Source organism: Onychostruthus taczanowskii, unplaced genomic scaffold, assembly GCF_017590055.1.
Source record: "Onychostruthus taczanowskii isolate IOZ18803 unplaced genomic scaffold, ASM1759005v1 scaffold50, whole genome shotgun sequence".
NCBI lineage: Eukaryota > Metazoa > Chordata > Aves > Passeriformes > Passeridae > Onychostruthus > Onychostruthus taczanowskii.
In genome coordinates this window covers 3,996,884-4,014,439 of record NW_024502569.1, presented here as the reverse complement: position 1 = coordinate 4,014,439, position 17,556 = coordinate 3,996,884, and positions in this window count along the sequence as shown.

Genomic DNA, 17,556 nt, shown 5'->3' with positions numbered 1-17,556 from the left:
GGGGCTTTGTCTTAGCAGCAGTGTCTGTGTTTACTCTTGGGGTGGGCTCAGAGGGGCCTGATGAGGGTGAGGTGCCAATCTGCAGGTATCACAAACACTTTGACAAGGAGAGGAGAGATGTGAGGGAGTCTTCATTCTGGGATACAATCAAGTCCCTAAGGACTCATGGACTATCTGGAAAAGGCTATTCCTAGGGATGGTATCTCTTAATGCTGAGTTCTGGTGGTAAACTGTCCTCAGCAAGCAGAAGCAACATCTTTCCCAGCCTCTCTTCTCTTCTAGGGACTAGTCAGTGAAATGTTTCCCACTGTTCACAGCCAGCCTGAAGTGTCACCCCATGTAACTGTGTTCTTTTGCAGGGGAGATGGAAGTCATGGCTTGCTGGTCAAGCTGCATGTGGCCAGCCATTCAAAGGTTACAGTAAAGACAGTAATTATTCTGCAACTGGTGTTTAATGTCTTGTTCACACAGGTTTCATGATGTCTTCTGGGGTTCTTTGCTGCTGTGGAGCTCTTTGGTAACTAAATGAGGAAATAACTAGAATATGAGGGCTGCCAAAACAGACCTTGCTACCCAAAGATGCCTCATACCTGCACAGCTGCATGTGCCACAAATCTCTGAAAACCACAGGTACCACTTCCTACAGAAATCAAAGTAAATGTTCTATGTTAGGATATGCTAGAGGCACAGGAAAGCTTATTGTACTTAAGAAATTACTTTAGTAGGCAAATATTAATACTAGAAGAGGACAAAATTGCACAGAGGACACTTACTTCTGTTATATTGCAATGAATCAGAGCCTGAGTAAAACTTCTGCTAGATTCACTCCTGGCCAATCACACAAAAATTACTGGCAGAGGCTACAGATTTCCAGAAAGCAAAGGAAGCATTTTCTGTAGATTTTTTTTTCAGCCTTTTCATAAAGTCTTGTATTTCCTTTTTTCTGCAACTGAATTTCTCCTCTTGTCAAAACAGCAATGCATTAAAAAAAAAAAAAAATCCAAAGAATCTCTCTGAAAATATGACTTTTTCTCAACCAATCTTACTTGTATTTAAAACAATATATGATGATCTATCCACCAAAGCATTTGGAGATCTTTATAATATTGATTAACTATGAGCTACCTTCTAATTATATCACCTCTATATTTAACCTCATTAGGAACACATGAGCTTTACAAAACCTTACAAAATTTGGTCTTGAAAAATAAATCTAAATTCACAAACACTATATCAACTTGACTGCCTAGTCTGAGTCCATTCCACTCAATGAAATTATCAGATCACAAGATTTTATTGACCTGGTGTTCAATTAAATATAGCTAATGATTGGTAGGGAAAAGGTGGATCATTCATATTCCTGTTTCTGTTTTCTTTTTATATATATTACCAGAGTTTGGAAAACTTTTCTTGTCTGAACACAGGTCATGTTTTGGGTCAGTTTCTCATGAAGTACATGAAGATCTTTCTTGCATGATTCCCTCTTTCTCATTGTACTGAGGTGAGAAAAAATACAGAAGTTATAAGGCAGTGGGGTTTCAGTTGTGGTATAAAATGGGTTTATAAACAAGGTAAACCAGACACTCCTCAAAAGGCACCGGATATGATTTATTTAGAGGAAAAGTTGGGAAAAAGAAAAAAATCATATTGGAACACAGAAGAGGGAAAGCTTAGCTATTTAACTGTAGCACTTGAGAGGATGCATTGGGTACTGATACAATAGAATAATCTGTGAGCCAAGTGCCAAGTGTCACAGATCCTGGGCAATTGCATGTGGCCTGTGGATAATGGCTCTGCAGCAGAGCTGAGAACTCCCCATCCTTGGGAGGTCCTTGGTGGCACCAACTAATGTGTCTGGAGAGAGTCATTGATGGGCAAACTCAACAAGACCAATATCAAACATCAAAATAAATTTGAGTTTCACCAATCTGAATCCTATGTGGATTTGACCAGTATCATAATTAGAAGCAAAGCAAAGCTTTAACCTGAAGAAACAGCACACCTGTCTGTTTTGAATCCTGCCTGTGTGATTCTGTGCAGTGATTCTCTGTGCACACCCACACCCCTCCTTAGAGGTAAGAGATTATGCATTTCTTGCCTGGGAAAACCGTAAAATGCAAATTCTTTACCAGAGAAATGGCCTATTGTAGGGCAAAGGTGCACCTCCCCAGTCCATCCAGGGCTGACACAGATTACACACTCCTATCTGAGCCTCAGTCTGCTTTGGGTAAAGCCCATCCGTTTAATTCAAATCATCTTCTGTTTCATCAGGAAAAAAAACATCAGATATCTGGAATGAAAAAGTGCATTTTGAAGCAATTAATTGCAGGTGTCTGTTTTGCTTGCTAACGCTATTTATATCTTGAAAGATGGCACACGATGGTTTGAGTCATTGCTGAACAGCTGAATTATAAAATTACTAATCCAAGGGCTAATTGCACTGACGGTTTATCATGTCAAGTTGTATTATACATGTGGGGTTTATTTGTTGCCTGACACAAACAAGGATGATTTTTCCTGGCACCACCCACTCATACCTTGTACTTACTGCCACTAGGGACTTGAAAAAAAAGCTGCAGTAATAAAATTTTAAATATTCTTACTGTAATCTCTTGCTTGAGGGGCTAATGCTGCTAAGCACAGAAGGCTTTGTAAAGTGTTGTGTGTAATGAAGGATGAGCTACAAGAACAGAATTGAAGGAACAATACCATTATCACAAATCGCAAATTTCTTCAGAGTGATGCTTGGCAGTAAATTACAGGCTGTCTGCGACTTCCTTTCTGCAGCTGTGTGACATTTACTATCAGAACATGCAACCTTAAATTAAAGGGCAGAAAGAAAGTTGGGAAACACAAGGAAGATGCATGCACATTGTAAAGGCATATGCACTGTGCATAAGGGATTGATCTCCTGACCCAAGCACTGTTCTTTCCCCAATCAAATTCCTCTTTAATTCACTTTTTCTGCAAAGGATTTAGATGATAATCTGCCAGTGAAAACTTTTTTTGTACACACTCATAATTAGAATTTTTTTTTTCCTCACAAAAGCAACCTAAAAATCTATAGCCAGGTTGGACAGCCTTTTCTCCAGGGAATGTCACATCTCTCATAAAACTATTCTTCAGTTTCTTTCACCAATATCCTCTGCAGTTTGTCTTTAGCCTGTGGTTTTGTTCCTTGTTGGACTCTCAGAGGCACTGAATTCCCACTGGAACTGCTGATATTGAGTGAGATTTGCAGGTAGCAGCTTTGGAAATTCAGTGAATTATCTCGGTGCTTATAGAAGGAAATGCTGGAATTTTGTCTCCTAAATTAATCAATTCCATCAGAGATCTGGAAGTTTTTTATCAAATGTTGGAAGGGCTGAAATAACCAGGGGAAAAACTGTTCCAAGTAATCAGTAGTAGAGGGAGGACTGTCCTGAGGAGTGTGGGGTATTTTCAGCAAGGTTGTACTTGTATCCAGATGCTCAAATCCTTTTGAAACTCCAGGTCACTGGCCTCATTTCTTGGTGATGCTGCACCTGCTTTAAATTGCTCTCCTCAGGCAAAATGGCCATAAACCCAGAATAGTTAAGAGCTGACTGTGCCTCTGGGCAAGGAACAGGGATAATGGATCCTACACATCCCATACCAGATGGGGTTTTCTTCTGCTCTGGGGTGCTTGGCTAAAAACCATCTCAATACACTGTTACAGCCCCTTTGCTACAGTGCAAAACCAAAGGTGCTGGGGATGATCTCACACTTCCCAGGACCTTGTTCTGTCATACTCAGAAAAGCACATTAAAACACATAGCACAGAGCTGTTAGGAGCTGATGGGAATTATCTGCCTCCACTGCAGAGCCATGGGGAAAAGTGAGGTTTCTTACGGAATTAGAAATCCTTTCTAGCAGGGAGGTTATGTAGGGCTTCAGTGAAAGTGCTACTCCAGCCCAGTGACTGTAATGGATGCTCTCAACTGCTGAGCATCACTTTTCCACTCTTACTCACATTGCTCTGGAAAAATGTGAGAATGTTAGTGCCTTCAGGTTCCTGGAGTGTGTAGCTGTTAGCAGAGAGAGAAATCAGAAATTCTCTCAGTCCCCAAAGTATCGGGGATTTAGTGAATATGTTAAGCTCAAAATCTTGTTATGGACAAAAAGGAAGCACTCTGGCTAGGGGTAAGAATCTGCTGTTAGCATAACTGAAATCTAAATGATCTGATTAAAAAAATTCTTATTAATCCAGATCTAATTAATGTAGAAAAGAAAGGAAATAAAAGCAAAAAATACTACTATAGAAGATGTTTCAATAACAACAATACAGCTGAAATTGTTATATCCTCTCCTAGTGCCCTTCTTCCAGTGTTTTGCAACCCTTTCCACTGCCCTTCTGGGTGCTCAGACTGATGGCTTTATACCAAGGGAATGGGGAGCAACAGCATCCCTGTGTACCTTGTCAGGTTGCTATTGTCTTCCTCCTCACTTTAGGAGCCAATTGGGATAATTTCTGTAAGTTTGCTAATTTGGTTCACATCTTGATTTCCCGCTCTGCATTGCAACTATATCTTACTTATGTTAGATGCTTTTTCTTTGCTGTTTGCTACCCCTGACATGTGCTTTGTGCAGCTCCCAGATCTTCATTTCTGTAACTGCCCATTGGTGAGTTGTTTACAGCCCTGGCTTCTGCCATGTCAGACTCTGCCTTTTTTCCTGTCATCCTGCCTTCCTCTACACCAGTTCACTGTGTTTAGACATGAAGGCTTTATATATATATATATATATATATATATATATATATATAATGTCAGCCAGCTAAGAATAAGATAGTAATAAGGAAGAACCATGTGTCTAGACACTGAAGAACCCAAGATAAAAATGCAATATCTAAAAAAATCCAAAGAGCGAGAAATAAGAAATAGGCCAATCGTTAAAGTGCCGAAGGTTTAGAAAAGACAAGAAAACAGGCAGATTTCTTACTAAGAGCAAAATTAGTTAAGGAACACAAGTGAGAAGAAGTTATTATCCATTGCTTTGCATTTCTGAAGAAGCTAGCTCAAAATTTTCTCAGTGCTTGGATGTAGGAGTGAGACAGCACCACTGGAGATCTCAAGGTGGAAATACAAGTGCCCAGGTGGTCTAGACAACAGCAGAACAGTCTAGGATAGTCTCAGGGAGCTCAGGTCAGACTAGCTGTTCTGCAGCCTGTGTAGAAATGGCAGCAAAGAAGGTTAGAAAAATTGTGATCCAAATGCTTCATGTAAAAATTCATTGGACCTCCAGCACTGGCTGAAGACAGACATTATGCAGGTGAAAAAAGGCTGCTGGGAACACCCAGAAGAGCTCAGAGCACGATCTTTTATTCAAGTTACTTGCATAAACCTGTCTCAGTAAAACCCAGCAGATGGAGGGGTTGGCTGAAACACACACACTTCCTCTTCTCAGCTGGTTGTGTAGTTCTTGGTGACAGAATAGGTTAAGGTTCATGACTGTTGCGCTGGCGAAGCAGGAATTGCCAAATGCTGTAGGATCACTCCAGGTTTTAGGAGTTGGCAGTCAGCTGTGCTGTGCCTCAGAGCTGGACTTTCTCCTTCATACTTCATGCAGAAAATGTTGGAAACATTTTTGGGCACAGCTGGCTAAGTGCACCTTGTGCTTCTGCCCACGGCAACCTGCGGCACAGCCAGGTCAAGTTTGTGGGGTGGGAAAGGAAGCTCCGTTCATCCCTTCCTTGAAGGATACTGGCAGTGAGAGAGGACTTGGGCAGCAGGGTAGGAGACACTCAGCTAAAGACAAAAGTATGCATGGAAAGAGAAGGCAATTATGAAGCTAAACCAGTAGGAGTGATCTGGGCCTGTGTTGCGCTGTCTTGGAAAACTTTCAAAGCCTTTTTAAGCAATTGGCATGAAGCTTTCTGCTGGCTATAAAAATGCCTTTTGAGAATCATCTCCCATTTGTACTTTTGCAATTCATGCTTTTAATGTCGAAAGTGCAAGTTTGCTTGACAGCCTGAGATAATGGAATTCAGTCCAGGCAACATCAGTAGCATCTCAGCATTATTCCTGCCCTGAAAGTCTCAACCCTGCCTTAGAGAGAAGTGTCTCGGGGTGAAGAGCAGTTCTGTTGGTAAGGCTGCTCCCATCCTTTGTGTGGTGGCTGAGCAGGTATGAACTGAATCTGGGTTGTCATAGCAGCTCAGATCATCATATCTGTTGAGAAGGAGCTGCCCACAGCCAATAGGTGCATTTCACACTGACACAGTAAGGTTAGATAACTCTCCTTCTTGGCTGGGTTGAAGCCAGCAGCCACAGCCATGAGGCAGGAAGTAATTCCACTGGGAAAGCATTGTGTGTATGGTGCACTTTACACAAGTTTCTGCTCCACTGAAGCGGAAGGGAGTTCGGCGTGCAAATGAGAGCTCCTCTGAATAAAGATGGATTTCAGTGCCTAGTTCAGTATTCCTGAAACTGGAAATGTGGCTATGCAAGACTACAGACTTCAACCTCTATTTCTTTCTTGATGCTCTGCATCACTTAGAATTCAGAAAGTTGTCTTCATGAGTCATCACTAGAACTATCTCTATCCTGGAGCTGAGGAAAGGAGTCAGCACCCTCCACGCTGGCACCACAGCATGAGCACAAGTCTTCCTCATGCTGCAGCAGCCCCAGGGTGTTGATTTGACTCCTGAGACAGCTGAAAATACATCAGAGTAAGCCTGAGGCTCTGCTCAACTTCAATCATCTTTTCAGGTGATTAGGCTTCTTCCGTACTCAGCAGAGAAAGAGTAGAACAGTAAAGTGAGCCCTGCTCTGGCTCAGTCACAGGAGATCCCGGCGTTTCTCCATTCACAATAGCAGGACTCTAATCAGATGTGCCAGCTGATTGAGTTGCCTAAAATTGTGGTGTCAGCATCCCTCCTGTGCTCCCACATGTGCTCCTGTGCCATGCCCAGCTTGAATAATCTGGACCTCTATATTCCATTAGCAGTCCTTTAAGTTCTCCAATCTTCTCTTTTGAATATAATGCATTTTTAATATTGCAAACATGGGTGTGTAATTCAGTGCATATGTTTTGGGAGTGGGGAGTCTATGAGAATGCCAAGCAAATCAATAAAGGTTTAGCACATCATTATTCATTGTTGCGATGCCATGAGGCATTTTGTATGCCCTTTAGTAGGGAGGGGAAAAAAAGAGGAAAGCTGTTATATGAGTAGTAAAATTTGATTTGAGAGGAAGAGTTTGCATCTGAATTGCATGAAGTCTATTAAAATTTTGGTCTTCCTCAGACTAATAGGATTATGCCATTCCCAAACTGATTGTTTCTAAGCAACGATGCAGATCCTTGTATGTGTTGGCTTATCTTTTTAGTTTGCTGCTAAACCACAGAAGCTTCCGAAGATAGCTGCAAAACTGATGATATCAGGTGTAATACATCATTTCAAAGACATTGTTTTGAAAAGATGGTCCATTTATCTTCTATTTGGAAGCTGTAAGAGTGCATCGGGACTTGTGTAAGGCAGCTGGAAAGTGATTTTTATTTAATTTTTTTTAACAAAGGAAACGATCTGCACTGTCACCAGCATGGAATGCTCCAGTATGCCACTTCCACTTGTACACAAACACCTCACTGTGTTCAGGGGGAGCTGCTCTCTGAGGAACAAATCCTAAGTGGTAGCTATGAATAGTTGCAAGGCTTCAGAAACTGCTGTTCCACAAGGCTTTCCAAATGCTCTCCAGCATGGCTGCCTAAAGGGTCAAATCTTCCCTACTTTACTAATTAAAAGCTTCCCTCATGTATTATAAAGGAATGCACAGCTATATAGACTGTATACTAAATAATAAATAGCCAGTTGCAAATGAAGTTGCCATTTTATATTCAGAACTGTCCAAGTTGTGTGGAGATTTTGAAAGGTACATTAGGAGGATATTAGACTATTTTCTCTCTTTTCTGGATGCTTTTGGATTTGATGACATAATGGAATAAATATAATTTAGGAATTGATGTTTACTCTTCTGGCATTTAAAAAGGCTGCTTGAAGAACTCTGTTGCTTAACATCATTCATGCATTTTCTTGATAGTAAAAAAATTGTGCATTTATACATAATTTAATATGAAGAAATAGCTTTTTAGAGTTATCTGACAGCTGCACAAAAAACACACTGCAGCTCTGCGGACATCTGAATTTCCATAGGAATCAATTGATCACCTCAGAAGAGAAATACATAAGCTATTTAGTGGTATAAAGCAACAAAGAACAAAGTTTAGGACTGTAAGTGAAAAATACTACAATTGATAGAAATTTTAGAAGGAATTTATTGTGGCAGAATGTAATTACCCAACTGGATGGAGTGCTGTGATTTATGTTTGCCCGTGTAAACTGCTTTGAGATGATTAATAACTGGCTCAATCCTTTATATTCATAACAACACTTTTGGCACAATAGCACTGTAGTGATCTGTCACTCCAGCTATTGTGTTAGTGGATGTGTAAGACCCCTGCATTAGGCAAGCATGGAGTCTTGGGGCTGGTGAGCAGGCAGATGCAGACCCTTTGCTATTTGCATTGCAGCCTTGCCAGGGATCTAATAAGGGCTCAGAGCCCTGCTGGGCCAGATGCTGAGCAGTACTTGAAATGAAAGATGGCTTTCCCTTTCAGAGTTCACAATTTAATTATGTGATGGGAATCGATAGAGAGATAGAGCAGAAAAGGAGGGCTGCATCATAGGAATTGTTGAACTTCATATAGTAAACACCAGCCAGAGTCCATCACGTGTTTGCATCTCTTACAAGACATGCTATTTGATGGGAAATGAAATTATCTTGTGTACAAGCTGAAGGCAGATAATTTATTCTCCTTTGTGCTTCAAAGTAGTACAAATACTCAGTAGCCAAAGATAACTGAGATTGTACTGTTCAGAGTTTGACTACCCGATGATTTGCAGTCAAAGAAAGTAAAATAGAAGAGAGAGACCCTGAAAACATCCTATATGATGTGATAGTATCCCACTTAATTTGGCTCCCTGGCTCTTTGAAGGAAGTAGAGCACTGAGGAAAAGGCAGTGAGGCTGGAACATTTTCTCTTCCTTGTCTGGTTTAATGGTGGTGCACAACGACTAAAAAGAAAACCATAGTGAGTGAGTTGATGCACAGAATTGAGAATAAAGTGGAGGAGAGTGAGAAGTGAGAATACAGTGAAAGAGAGGGAGGCAGAGATTGATGTAAGGAGAGTGAGACTGAAATTGTTGTAAAGAGAGCAAGGCTGAGATGAAGATTTTGCAGGGGATTGTGAGGAGCCTATGAGCAGGGATTGAGTGTCCCAAGAGAAATTAGCAGTGTAATGAAACCTAGTGTCTGATAGCCTTTGAAGACTGTTTCTTACAGTTGTTTAAGTCAACCTGGCTGCCTTGGCTCTGAAGCTGGCACTTCCCATACTGAACAACAGGACTCCACATTTTCAAGCAAAATTACCTGATTTCTGAAAGAAGTGATAATGTGCTCAGGATTTCCACCATGCCAGTGAAAGAAAATAACATTTGCCAGATAAAGAAACAATACAGTGGAAGAAGCAGAATTTTTTTTCTTTAAAATTTATATATTTTTAATAAAATCACCAAGGTCAAATTTGTGCTGTCACTGTAAAGAGAAAACAGTTATACTGGAAGAGTATACCTGGATTTACACCAGTGTCAATGAGAAACATTTGGCTGCTGTTCTCTCCCTGAGGAAGGCCATGGTTATGAGTAGCTGTGGGGTTAGAATGGTCTAGACCCGGTTTTATTTTGTGCATGATTTTGGCTGGTGCTTCCTCTCTTGGCTGAAGTGCACACTGCTCTATTTCTCTTCCTCATTTTTGTGCTTTGCTTGCATAAAGGTCTCCTCCTCTCTCCTCCTCCTCCTCCTCCTTTGAAAAACTGGCAAAAAAAAAAAAAAAAAAGGAAAGAAGAGAAAAATAACAGAAAGAAAACTGACAACCAATTTCACATTGCCCTTTTCAAAGGCCACAACGAGTTACGGAAAATACAGCAGAGCGCTGGATATGAACGCATGCAGCAAAGAAAGCCGTCTCACCAAGCCGGCTCCCCTCCCGCCGGCTGCCGGGCGGTCCCGCGGGGATGGGGCGGCAGTCTCGGGGCTCCATGGGGTGGGCAGCCCCTCTCCCGGCCTGCCCATCCCCTCCGTGCCTGCCTGTCCCCTCCCTGCCATCCCTCCGTGTCCCAGTCCTTCTCGGCGCGCTCTGTCCATGGTGCTGAGCGGCGGCTCCAGCCTCGCTCCTCGCCCGCGCCGGCAGCACGGGAAGCATATTTCCTTCAGGTTCCGTAGGCTTCTACCTTGAGCTGCTGCTGCCTCCGCCGTGCAACAGATGTTTTCCAGCCTGGATTTTCCTCTTTTAGCCATTCTAAGAAGGCAGGGAGATTAATTAAAGCCAGAGTCCCCATAGGTGAATTGGTTCCCCACGCGCTCGGGGGGCTCTCTCGCTTTCCCTGGTTGTATCTTCATCAGTTGCTTGCACAGGAGAGAGGATTAGATGAACACTGAAAACGCCTTCTGCCTTGATTTGTTTGTGTGTTTACTTTTAATTTTTAGGATATCTGCAGAAATAATGAGAAACAGCAGGGAACGAGAAACTGATTGAGATTGATCGTTTTGTGTATTTGGCTTGTGATGACCTTTGGGGAAAGTGGGTATTTAATTTTTACTGATGTTGTAAAGGCACAGACAAAGTCCTGACCTTTCTGATCCGGGGTGACCACTATGAGCATCCCACTGAGAATTAATTACAATTGCCTGGAGCGGCTCCAAGCAGCATTTATTAGAGCACTATAAATGTGGTAAAAGCGATCAGTATGCCTGGGAGAAGCCATTCCATGTGCCTGCTGTGATACCAAAGAGAAGCTCAGACTTGTCAGTGTGTTGTATTACTTTGCTGTTCATTAACAAGACTGAAATAGGAGAGACAGCATTAGAACTTGAGGGCAAACATTTCCCATCATTCTGCTCTCCACACAGATACTTCTGTATTAGATTAAGGCACAGTAGACAGAACCAAGCAGAACAAAAATCAAACGCCTCCCCAAGAGACAGGACATGGTGCAATTCTCTGACTGTACAAAGCACAATAAAACAGCTTCTTCTAGCAAACTCTTAGAAATGTAAAGTGGAAGTGAACAGAATGCTCCACACAAGAACTCTGTACAACTAAGTATTTAATGCTCAAAATATGCTATGATGCCATTATACTTCAGCATCTAGCACAAAGCTAGGACTATTAATCCAATGGGATCTTAAGTCCTTTTCCCCAGAGATCTGCCTAAAAATGGAAGATGAGTTACATGTTCAAAGTTTAGGCAGAACTATTTTCTCTAAGATATGATTTTGTCTGATACTCTGACAAAAGAACTGGAATTGAATAAGAAAGTTTAAATACAAATTGTAAAATCAAACTTTTTTTTTTGAGAAAGATTTAATTGGGAATGAGGATGAAAAAGCTAGAAATGTGGATTAACCTAAAATGGAAAGAACAGCCAAGTTACAGCAGATGGCTTTTTCTTGTTCTTTGAGTGCCTTATAAATGAGGAAAATATGCTATGTAATGACAGTTGTTTCTAAACTGACTTTTTTTTTTTAAATTTTTTTTCAGCTGGGGGAGCATGTATGAGGTGTGGTTTCCCATGCAGCACTGGTTGAAAAAGGAGAATAAAAAAGACATGGCTGCAGACAGTCTGTATTGAACTGTTTTTGTTGCGGAGTTCTGGAGCTTGGTTTAATGTATGATAGGAAAGCCAGCCATCTCCCATTCCAGCTAAAACTGAACGAGCAAATAGCCTCTATTTCTCCTTGCTGCCTCGCCTCCCTGAGCATCTACACTGCATAAAGGCTCTGCTATTCTCTTTCTGCAACAGAGTCTCCCAATAGCCCTCTCTGTCGGTTGACCAAGATTTCTTTATTCTGTCAGGTTTTTATTGTGTCTTGTTATTTCCTTCCAATGTCAGTTAAGAATTCTTCTTGTAATGCTGTTATCCAAACAACATCTTTTCCTACAACTGAAAAACTGCTGTTAGGAATTACTTAAAATCTCCCCCTCATTCCAATTTTTTTTATTCCTTCCTATCCAAAATGGGGTTGAGAGGGGGAGGGAGTGAAAGAAAATGGAAAAGGCAGCCTATTCTACATGACATACGCTTGATTTCCCAGCAAGGCTTAATTACCATTGGGAGTAAGGACTCCTGTTCCTTTTGACACAGCGAGCATTCAGAGTACAGCCAGCGCCTCTTGCCTATTCCAGTTTGCATGCACTCGGATGAGATTTGATTGCGCACTGGGGCACGTGTGAATACAATATGAATTGTATATGAGAAAGGAGAGCCCAGGCATGTCCCCTGAAGGCCCCAGGCATCCATGCAGCTTTCAGGCAGATGTAACATGTAAGAAAGTGATACTTTTCGTGCTCTTTTCATATCAGGTTTCATCTTGCAAAGAAATGAGTGTGCTGATGCAGAAAGCAGAGGTGGAATCTCCTCTGGTCAAGGTGACCCCGAGGAATGTTAAAAAGTCTCTTTTTCCCAACCTGGCTGTCTAAGGAGTCAGCTTCGAGCCCCTGCCAGGATTTTGAGCCATCCAGCGCACCCTGGGTTCTGACAGTGGAACTTCAAAACTTCCACGTAGCTCAGGCAGAAGGGCCTATGATAACGCAAAGGCAAGGGAGCCTTGCAGGACTGAGCTCATGACTGATATCTGAAGGGACTCGTGCTTCATGCTTCATGGGTACACAAGTCTAATTGGAGACAACAGGAGGTTTAGAACATAATGTGCAAGATGGAAACCCATCACAGTGATTGCTCTTCAACTCTGCATAAAGACATGTGCATTGTGCTTTGAGGAGGAGCATGATTTCCCTTGCTTTTGAGTCTAAAATGTAGCAAAATTGTATTAGCTCTAGCCAAAAAGAATAAAAGCTAGAGAATTCACATGCCAAAGCTATGCTGTTAAGGACAATAAAGAATAAATTTCAAAAATAGGAAACTAATAAATACAGAATTCTAAAACTTCGTTAAAAAGAAAACTGTTATTTTCAAGATCAATCATAGTGATGTGGACCCTCAGTCATGTCAGCAAACAGTCGCATACAAATTACTTGCTGATGCTCAAAATCTAAGGACTTTCTTTGAGTGAAAATCCAACTTTTCTCTGCCTGGTATCCAAAATGCCTAGCTTTCACTGTCTATTCTGAAATATGGTTTTGTGTCTCTCATGAAAACACTAAGTGTTCCATAACAGAAACAAGAGATAAGCAATCAAATTTAATATACTCATGAATTTAAGGAATTTCTTAACTTTGGGTGCCTTTAAAACATTGGTATAGAGAGAGGTTTTTAACATTGCTAGATGTTCTTTTAAGATACTGGAGAAGATTGTTTGGAAAGCAGTGATCAGGTAATAGTTAGCAAGGGTTCACTGCAGTGGAAAACTGTTGCCTGAGATTCTCCAGGGATGTGTCCTGAGTTTGGTAATGTTTTCTATTTACTTCAGGGACCTGGATGATGAAGTAGAAAGTATGTTGAGCACATTTTCAGATGTCACAAAGCTGGTGGAGTAGCAATCAAAGTGATCCTGACAAATGGGACAGCTGGCCAAAAAAACTAGGATGAACTTACTTCAAAGAGGAGAACGCAAGGTCTGCACTTAATCTGAAAAAATCAAGTGCATTAACACAGAATGGGAAACAGCTGACTAGGCAGCAACTTTGCTGAAAAAGATGTTGAGGTTGCAGTGAGTCACAAGAGGGATATGTATCAACAGTGTCATACTACTAAGAGTAAAAGCAAACATGAGGCTCTGCTATTGAGAGCTGCATGTCTAGCTCTGGACAGTGAACTTCAGCATATGTGGAGGCAGTTCAAAAGAAAGAAAGGAAAATGACCAGGAAATTAGAAAACATGTCCAATGGGGCAAGAAAGAAAGAGTTTAGCTTATTGAATGAATGACTGGAGAGACTGAGAAGCTTTCAAATAATCACAGGTTGTCATTTGTTCTCTGTATCCATTGTGGATATCAGGAGAAAAGAATATGCTAAAATTACATAATGGAAGAGTTACGTTAGATATTAGCAAACAGTTTCTGACAATAGAAACTAGGCAGGAATATATGAGGAAATGGTGAAGCTCTCTGCTTAGATTAAATACTTTAAAATAATAAAGCAGACATCAGTCCATAACCACATCGCTCTCATTTATGCAGGCTTGGCACAGAAAGGTGGATTAAGATAACTCTTTCTGCCATTTTGGCCCCATTTTCCATGTCTCTATCACTACTCTCATGATTTAATTCTAGTGTTAACTTTTCTATTTGCAGTTAATTTACATACCTTTTTGAAAAGTGTTCTCAATAAAACTCCATCTCACTTCTATGATTCATACACTTAATTTTCTTCTGGTGCTCTCCAACTTTTACCTCTACCTTCATGCCTTAATCCTTTACATCTCAGCTTCTTCCACTCTGGGAAACCAGATGCCAAGTCCACTGGGCAAGCTTAACTGGTGATTCTACTGTGTCTAGAAACTGGGGACAGGGAGCTGGAGAGTCTCATCTCAATTGGAAAATAAACTCCTTGGTCAAGCTGCTAGAAGGAGAGAGTCTCATTGGCCTTGTGTCACTCCCCTGTCACATAACAGGATATAACAGCTCACTTGTCACAGCACTCCTAAGAGGAAGCTGTTTACAGTGGGCCAGGGAAAGTTCAGAAGCATTTTGAACTCACTGTTGTGCATCTTTGTACACATGGTCATTTGATCCCTGCCATCTAAATGGCTGTGCATAAAAAGAAGCTGATACTTGTGAGGCAGACACTGAGATCAGTAATCAGGGTGCTCCCATGACAGCTTTATTCCCATGAGATATGTATGGTTGAAAAGGATGGATTTTATATTTTTTCTATTTTTATTCATTTTTACTGTACTACTCATGTTTGTTTACTCTGTAAGATTCCTCCTAACAATTCCAGGATATGCCAGAAGCATATTTTTTTATTGGCACCTACTATGATTTTTAAAATTTAATTTAAAAAAAGAAAAATAATTTAACATAACTCATCCTTTCATCACAGCCATCTCCTTCATTATTCCTCCCTCACCTTACCTCACATACTAGACTGCAGCTGATGTCTGTCCAAAGTGGGATGCCACTGGGACATTCCAAGGTTTTGAACAAGCTTGGGTTTGGCCCTGCAGTTTTGGGGATCCATGTGTCATTCAAAGTACTTTCATATCTAAGGCAAATCACAGGGGTTCAAAAATAAGACAAAGCCATTTCTTGTTCAGACAGCTTATCTTCACTCTGTCTCCTTGACTTTCCCAAAGTCAGAGATGGTAATGGAGTACAACACTGAGGCACTCACTCTTTTCTATGGATGAGAAGAGAGATTTCTAAGGGGCCCTAAGGGACCTAGATGATAACCTCTTGCTGAAAGTCAGTGGGAAATGGATGGTTGCAATCTCTGTTGGTAAACTTTACCCTTGAGAGAGACAAGAGGGACAGACAAATAGGATGGAGTGAGTCTACCAGTAACTATTGGACATCAGGCTGGGAGCAATCCAACACAGTTATCATGAATCTTTCAATATCCATGTCTGTTTATGGGCTTAGTAGAGTGAGAAAGCAGCTAGGGACTTCCCAGAACACTGCATAAATCCTTTGACACTGAACAATATGTTGTTATTCCTTACCCTTTTATTTTTTCTCCAAGAAGCCCATTTTTACCTATATAAGAGATTTCTTGTGACATTACACCCCTGCTGTGATTGGTGGTCATAACACAAGGAGGCACAGAAGTTTAGGAAAGGACTGCTGGGTTTGTAAAAAGCTATAGTGAAACCAGCCAGGAGGGGAAAAAAAAAAAAAACACATCTTTAGTTGATGGGAAAGTGTTTGTTACAGTACTCTTTGAAACATTTCACACTGTCCTGTTTGCAGAAACCCAACTTCCCTTCCCTTCCCTTCCCTTCCCTTCCCTTCCCTTCCCTTCCCTTCCCTTCCCTTCCTCTTAATAGTCACCCTGGTTCCCAATTTTTAGTTTCATCCCATCAGTCCTAGCTGTGCCACACTAAATCGACACTGGACTACTAACTACAGCTTTCTGCATATAATTTTTAAATCTCTCAGGGAACTTGGCATCATGTCTTTCCTGTGTTTATTTTTATAAAGGGAGCTTGTTCAACTGGCAACGCTGTAAAACCATTAAGAGAGTCTGTCCACTCCTGCTATAGATCACCAGTCCTTGCTTCATAGGATATCCTGCTACACTGCCCTCCCAAAATGTCAGGGGCAGCAAAGAAAAACGAGTGCTTTGCATAGCAAATAGCTTTTATGACTTACAGTTAATGGACCTTACTATTAATTGGCAGAATTACAACTCCTGTTTAGTTGATGAAAGTAGCTGTCTTGAAAAGTTATTAGGCTTCCTTTTGTTCTTGCTTCCCTGCGTTTTTTTTTCTCAAGATTGATTACACAGTGACTCTTTGAACTTACATTGAATGTTTCCTTTGAGGATCTGCTTGCATCTTGGTTTCATATTCTTTGTTAGTCTTTCAGAATTCCAGCAATCCAGGGATAGTAGAAGGAAAACAATAAAGAAAAAGCAAAATAATTAATAGTGTCAGGAAAGTATTCCTGAAAAATCTGAGTCAAATGGTAATATCAATAACACTGAAAATATGAATAGTAGGAGAAATACATATGCAGCCTTATCAAGGCTAAACAGTTTTGTGAAAAAGGAAAATAAACTCCATTAACAGGGACGTAGAAATTCACAGAACATCTTAGGTTGTGCAGTGTCTGTATCTGCTGGATATCCTAAATCAATTACTTCAGTCAAGACATGGTTCCCTTTCTCTGGGGTGCGGCTGGGGATGGAGGGAAAGCAATTTATTTCAAAAGCTGATTCAGCAAGAAACTCTGCAGGGGCCTATCAATGTACCATTAATAATCAGAGATGCTGTAATGATTATCAGTGGCATTGTAAATCATTTGAACAACACTATTTATTTTAACATTATTCAGCAATTTTTTGTTTCCTGAAAGACAAAAAGGTTTTCATATAATGAAAACCTCATATAATGATCGCAACAAGCTGTATAACAGGCTTTCAAAATACTGTTTCTTCTTATGCTGTATCTTTTTTTTGTGTGTGTGAAATTAACTATTCAAGAAGAAGAGGTCCTTATAAATTTGATCTAAACCAGTGATATTATATGCAGACATTAAGAAAATGTCATGCTCACTTCCACTAACTCATCTTGGTTTCAGTGCCCAATAACCCTCCCTTTTCATTACCCTCTGAAGTCTGGTTCTTCCTTCAAGTGAAATTAATAGAAGATCAATCCTGGATATCTCTTGGCGTGCCAGCCCAAGCCTCTATTTACTGCATTCAGAGGGCTTTTCTGAAGAATGATTTAACTTAAAAATAATATTGGTTCATACAAATGCTGATTCAATTATTCCTTGCATTTAATTTAACCACCTTTCTTTTTCTCTTAATGAAAACTCAATACCAATTCAACACAAATTGTTTGGCAGATTTGCCTTA